Genomic DNA, 7,511 nt, shown 5'->3' with positions numbered 1-7,511 from the left:
AGCAATAAAAAAGAAGGGTCACACAAATGAATTTGCGTAAATTTTCACATGCAATAATTATTTTATGCGAATGAAAACGACGAAATCTTAATATGATTAACAAAAGTTACTTCAGCTGCACTGGGAATACAGTATTAGTACTTTTACTTTACTTTTAAAAGTTTCTTAATGTTGGCAAGAGCTGAACGTACATTTTTATTGTAATGTTAAAATTACACTTACATATATCAAACCTGCTGAGCTTATTTTCATATGATAAATGGCATATTTTGCTGCGTAAGTACAATAATTTGAGAACGAAATTTTGACACTTAAGTAACGACATAACACTAAAGTGAAATTTGTTTAAATTTTATGCGACATTTTAGTCACCTAAACTTCGAACACTTCAATCTAAATTTACTGTCTAATTTTGTTGCCCAATTGTTCATTTTTAGGATACACTAAAATTTCGTCAGATGACAATGTATTTGCAGCCAAATATACTATTATATTTGATTTTATTCGTTTTTGTCATAACGACAGCTAAATATATAAATAAACAAATTAGGGACATGTGAAAACAAATCATAGTTGTTTATCTGTAAAATCATATGAAACAGCTGTAAGTTTCAGAGTAACCTTGCTACTCTGGTAAAATATGTAGAGTGCTATAAATTAATCTCGAGTGTTGCGCATTTGGCTCGAGATTTGGCAATCGAAAATGAAAATTACACTAAAATTGAATCTCGACAAAAAATGTTACCCCAGATTTACCAATCAAAAGACATTCGCTCAGGTGTGAATTATAAAACTGGCTGTAAACATAACAAAAATCGCATTCAAATTAAAAATTTGCACTGAACATATAAAACTGCAATTTTCACGTACAGGTGGCGATCGCAACACTTAATTTTGACATTTGTTTATATCTTTATAAAATCGGCGAAACATCTCAATTCTATTTTTCTGCTGAAAACTAGAAATTAGGTGCGGAATTAATACCATAAATAAAAGGTAATTTAATAATTTTTAAAGGATGGAATATAACAGAAATGGAATTTAATTAATTGTGTGTAATTGGAGCGCAAAATATTTACATGAAGTGTTTATTTTACACATGAAAAATGATTTATAATTTCATCATAATTGATAGGAAACAAAGAAAATAGAAAACTAATGACAAACGAAAAAGGGTGAATATCAAAAATAAAAACAATACGAACAATATGCAGACGCATAAAAGGAACGTAAAATGCAACAAAGGGAAAATGAAAATTTACTTTTCGTTTTGCAAGAAAATTTGTGCAGTAAGTTTCGAGCAAAAGGGAGGGTTTCGCTCTAATGACGAGTTGTTTTCCTCGAGTGCAAGGCAAATAGAAATGTTTTGATTTAAGCTCATTTAAATGCTATTAAATTGTTAAATATATATTTTAAGAAATATAATAGAATAAAAAAGTTAAACGCATTTTCTGGAAAAATAATTTTTGTACCATTTGCAGCTGTGATTCTCTTTAATTTCCAAAATAGCCGGAAGATTGCAAGGAAGATAAAAACAAACGAAAAACGATTAGAAAAGAAAGAGGAACATTAAACGCTCCAGTGCAATTGCGGGATTTTGTAGAATTTTTTAAATTAATTTTAGTTTTGGTTTTGTTTAATTTGTGTCGTTTAAATTGAGTTACAATGGCTGATCCAGAAAAACAAAGTTTATTGCAAAATGAAGATACAACGACCGGGTACGCGTCGGCTAGTGGCGGAGAAAGTGTAATTGGAGCCAACGATTCCAATGAAGGTGAGTGCTGCTTACTATATAAACTAATAATTATTTTAATGTTAAATAAATTTAATTAATGATTGTAATGGTGGTATATTGTTAAAAAAAGAAATAAGAAATAAATTTCAATGTGACGCATTTTTGTCATGCAATTGTGCGTCTGCAGCCAAAGTGCCAACGCAGAAAAAAAAATTCTGTACTGCCACATGCTTTGCTTTGGAAAGAAGTTCATAAACCTTTTCGTTTGAGGTGTCACTTTAAAATCTATAAATGAACTTAAAGATTTATGCATGCGGGTGCATACAGAAACCCACTAAGTGTCATACTTCACCTCATCTGCTCGGCTCGGCTTGGCTCTTTATGCATTTGAAATATGCACAAAGTAAATAATTGATAGATTCAATTACATTCCTCCGCTTGAGTTGCTGCAATTGAAACTGAATGCCGAGATTTCCACACATAGTTGGTCTTAGATATTCCAGTACGTAAATGCCTTTTGATTGCTGCACTGGCTTGACTTGACTCGACTCGACTCGACTTGACTTTGAGTCATAATGACAATTCTTATTCTTAATGAATTCGTATTTTTATTTTTGCTTTGTTAAATATTGGTTTGAGAATTGTGGGTGATATATAAATATTATAAACTAATTAAATAAATAAATTAAATTTTATTTGATCTAATCAAAATCGCGTTGAAAATACATAGTCACTAAAACAATAATTGGCAATATTTCAATTACTGTTAAAATTGATGACGCAGTTTTACTGCTAGTGTCATACTTCTATGAACCCTGAAATCCTGAAGCAGGGCCATGAATGAATTTCAAGTTAAACGCAAAAGCTGAGATAGGATAGGAGAAATTGCGAAAAATGTGAGAGATACGGTAAAGGTAGATAGAGGAGCGAATAAGGTGATAAGAACTACTACAGTTCAAGTTGAAACCCTTCTATGGGCCGTGAAGAAGGGTCATGAATAAATTTCAAGATAAACGCAAAATCTGAAATAGGATAGAAGAAGTTTGGGAAAAATCTAGAAGATACGGTTAAGGCAGATAGAGAAGCAAAGAAGGTGATAGAAGCTATTACAGGTCAAGTTGAAACCCTTGTATGGGCTCTAAAAGCAGGGTCATAAATGAATTGCAAGATAAACGCAAAAGCAAAAATAGGATAGAAAAAATTTGGGAAAAATGTGAGAGATACGATGAAATCAGATAGAGGAGCGAATAAGGTGATAAGAACTACTATAGGTCAAGTTGAAACCCTTCTATGGACCGTGAAGAAGGGTCATGAATGAATTTTAAGATAAGAATGAATTTCAAGCTGAGATAGAATAGGAGAAATTGGGGAAAATGTGGCAGATAAAATAGATATAGGAGTAAATAGGGTGTTTTGAAACACACTTTTAAGTAAAAGTAAACCCTGAAAGTAAAATCAGGAGTGAATTGTAAGATAAATGCAAGAGATAAGATAGGATAGGAGTAGTTAGGGAAAAATGTAGGATATGAGGAAAACACATAAAGAAGTGAATAGGGTGATTGAAACTACTGCACCTCAAAATGAAATCCTTCTATGAACTTCCAAAAAAAGCAGGATCATAAATAAATTAAAGGACACAAGAGCTGAGATAGGATTAAAGTTGGCAAAAATTATGGGAGCTAAGGATGATATAGATAACAAATAGAGTGAATGATACTATTCACGGTAAAAGTAAACCCTGAAAGTAAAATTTGGAATGAATTACAAGACAAACGTAAGAGCTGAGATAGCATAGACGAGGTAGGAAGGTGAATGAGTTGATTTAAACTACTGCAGGTCAAGGTGCAGTCTTCTAATTGACTCTGAAAGAAAGATAAATGAATTAGAAGACAAACAAAGAGCAAAAATAGTATAGGAAAAAATGTAGAAGATAAGTTGACGGCGGATAGAGATGTGATACGGCTGATTGAAATTACTCAGGCTAAGCTGAAGAAATTTTGGCAACTAAATGAAATAGTGTCATAGTTATTATTGTTATAGGGATAGTTTTAACATGAACTGATGTTTGTTGTTGTTATACCCGTGGAGATATATGTACTAGCTATACTGAAACGAATTACAACTATGGTAAATGAGTGAGGACGCGGTTAGGCGAAAGAACTGTAAAAGTTGAGGCGATATTGATGGATGGGATTTTATTTAAACTTGACCTGTTTCGAGGTAAAGCACTTCAATGCTTTAGTCTCTGTAGGTTGCTATTTTTGTAAACAAAAATCCTATGGGTGTGGCACTTGAAACTAAGCGTTACTAAAATCTTTAGCAAATTTTTGATAATAATAAAACTATTTCTTGATTTTTGTAGCTTATAGCTTTTCTACATATTGCATTTTATAACCTTTTCTGTGTCAGTATGGACTTCATAATTCTAAGAGACACACCGAAATAACCTCCAATTATGTCAAAATTCAGCACTTACATGTGTAGACAACTATAAATGGTTGTCAACATATGTTAAATAGCTTTATATGAAATCTAAAATGCTATTTGTTAAGGAAAATGGTTTCTGTCAAAACAATTTTTCCTTTCATGACACACATATTGAAATCCAACATACATTATAGGAGCTCACCCTCCTCCATTTCCTAGTTTGAGTAATACATCAACTCCTGTTACAACGGAGATAACAACAATGTGCTCGATGATAAAGTTTTATTCCGTTAGTATTCCGAGAAGTAAGATATATAAGCAAGTATATATCATCATATCATAATATCTACTAAGTTCCGTTCTCAGATCGATGTGCCTGGAAAATTGGTGTCGCGTTGACAATGTTTGTCACAACCACATTGTAGAGTTCTTTAATATTATTCACGATTTATTCTACACAAGTTGAGTCACAAAAAAATTGCTCTTAACGTTACGCATTTGTGACTATTTTGCATTTGGGCTTTCAATCCTTCTCCATATACACCTGATTAGGTGCACCAGTGACTTTTGTACCTTTTCGAAAGAATGCATATACCGATAAAAGAAAATCGTTATATGGATTAAGAAGAAATCTGGAAGACATCTATCCATGTATCGACTGTTTCCATTCGTACAAATTTCTTGAAACTTTGTCAAAACGTTAGGGCGAGTGTTTACCTTACCGATGCTTGTGGTGAGTCTATCTATTGATGATAACATCGTGTTTATTTTGAAAGTAACTTGTGTAGCGAAGAACTTCTAATACTACTATGTCCTAGGTTAGTGTAGGGTTTACCTTAGCGATGCTTTTATTTGAACCCATCTATGACGATTACATCGTGTTTACTTTGAAAGTAACTTGTGTAGCGAAAAACATATACCATAATACTTATAACACTATATATAATACTATATCGTACTTATAAAACTAGGATAACATTTGTATATTTATGAAGTGTTTTATGTTGACTCATAATATAGCAGTTCCAAAAACATACATAGGTTTATATTTTCATTTTAAACATTTTGAATCTACACTCTTCGGAAAATAAACAATAGTTGCCTCTTATTATACCTAAAGTTCCCTTGAACTTTGTTTATCTCTAACACCATAACACAGTTTATAGAGTAAAAAATCAATAAAAATATTTTCATGTACGGTTTGTTCTCATTTTTTTTTTGTTTTTAGTTTAATGTAAATTCAGAAATTTGTTATATCAGTCAAATCGCAATTCATATTAAACAAAATTATTTATTTCGCATTATCGTCATTTTTAGGTTGAAATGTTTGTTTATATTTCTTATTCCGAAACTACAGTCATGAGTCATCATGCATTCTATCTTTTGCCACAAGAGAAGGTTTTCTGTGCCTTTTGCTTGATTAAATTTTGATAATGAATTAAATGGTATTGGTCTCTGTATTTTTTTGTTTTTTTTTCTTCTTTTGTTGTTTTATCATTCCATATATATATTTTATTGTTGATTATTGTTAAAAGTTTTCTTTAAATATTAAACAAAGAACAAGTTCCTCTGGCTCTGGTTCTTGCAGTTATAAGTGGTTTTGTACATGAAAAGTAACAACTTCTTTGAGTTATATTCACTCATATCACTGAAAACATGCATATTAATACTTCACAGTTTAGTTTCTATATATATATATATATATTGTACATACATATATTCATTTTTAATCAGTTCTTAGTTTCCAGAATAGTGAAAATCTTTATTCTATAAAAAATGTTCATTATATCATACATTATGAAAATCAACGGCAAACAATTTAAATGAAACACATTTCACTTTAATTATTAATGTAAATAATTAAAACTTTTATTGCTGTAGGGAAAAACTTATGACCTATAATTTGCATACACATATTATACAGGGTTATCTATTTTGAGGTTCCAAAAGTAAACGTACGAAAACATTGATACCAGATTAGAGTCTTTAAGGACAGTTAATGATGGTAATTTAAATATGTATGTATGTAAGTAAATTTTAAGTGATAGTTTATTCCAAAATCACGAACGAAATTCTAAAGAAGTTGATTAAAGTTTTAAAAAAATTCAGTATATCTTGCAAAGGTCCTTAAGTAACCAGTGCCTGGTATTTTTTGCATTTGTTATTGCTAGTAACATACATCTCATGTAAGCAAATGTGTTGCAAGCAGTTAGTGCTCAGCTAAAAAACCAACAGCGATTTATAGTTTCTTGAATCACACAATAAAACATAGTTAATATATTTTTCATCGAATATGTAGTTACACGTGCTCTTTCCGAATTACGGCTAGATAAGTTACATCACTGTCACCAACGCAGATAAACTATGTGGTCCTTTTGATACCTATTGTAGAAGTTGTGAAAATTTACAGGAAAAAAAACAATGAAGTAATATTTTCTCTATCACTACCTTCTGTTCAAAAAGTATCCGGATTTTGTTGTTTGTTAACTACTCCTTAAGTAATAGACCTTTTTCAAAAATTTTTTTGTTATGTTGGTAACCCTTTCTTGACATATGGTACAAATTTGAGCGCCATCTGTCAATTGGTTTGTTTACAGCAGCTGTTAATGTGAGACTACCTCAAGTTCTTTTAGCGTTTTTTACTATGGAAAATTCTTGTTGTACGCGATTTTTTGACCAAACACGGCACCACTGTCATCGCTCAAGCAACATATTCGCCATCTCTGGCGCCGTACAACTTTTTTCTGTTCCCGAAACTCAAATTGCCCCTTCGTGGTAAGCGTTTTGAGTCGATTGAATCGGTAAAAGAGAATTCGCCGAAGGAACTAAAAGCCATAGCCATACATACAGCGATGTGTATCGCTTCAGTAGGAGCATATTTTGAAGGAGATAAAATAGATAATGAATAAAATTTAAATTTGTGTGTTTTATTTACAAAATGCGGGTACTTTTTGAGCTGGAGGTACATAGCTTTGGCTTTCACATGTAACAGTTTTTAGGGAAGTAATTCTTTAAGAGGTTATCAGTGTGTTTATAGATAAGGACGAAAGATCTATTATATTACCTAAATTTAATGGAGTGGTCTAAGTTTTTCTTTTTATCTCTTAGGTAATTATGGGCAGTACATATCTGCTGATATACCACTGCAACCAACCAAAGAACCATATCATTTGTCTTTTATCAAGAAGTTTTTAGTTGTCTATATATATCATGCAAAGTTCTAACTACCAACTTAATCTTCTGCAATGGTGGCGCCAGTTCAAGAATTCCATCAATATTTATAATTAAAAATTAAGATTTTTATTTTCTATGATAAAGAAATCTTTTTAAAATAGATATAGAATTTTAC

Source organism: Teleopsis dalmanni, chromosome 1 (genome assembly GCF_002237135.1).
Source record: "Teleopsis dalmanni isolate 2A chromosome 1, ASM223713v2, whole genome shotgun sequence".
NCBI classification, from domain to species: Eukaryota; Metazoa; Arthropoda; class Insecta; order Diptera; family Diopsidae; genus Teleopsis; species Teleopsis dalmanni.
The sequence above is the reverse complement of the archived record's forward strand: the minus strand, read 5'-3'. Positions refer to the sequence as shown.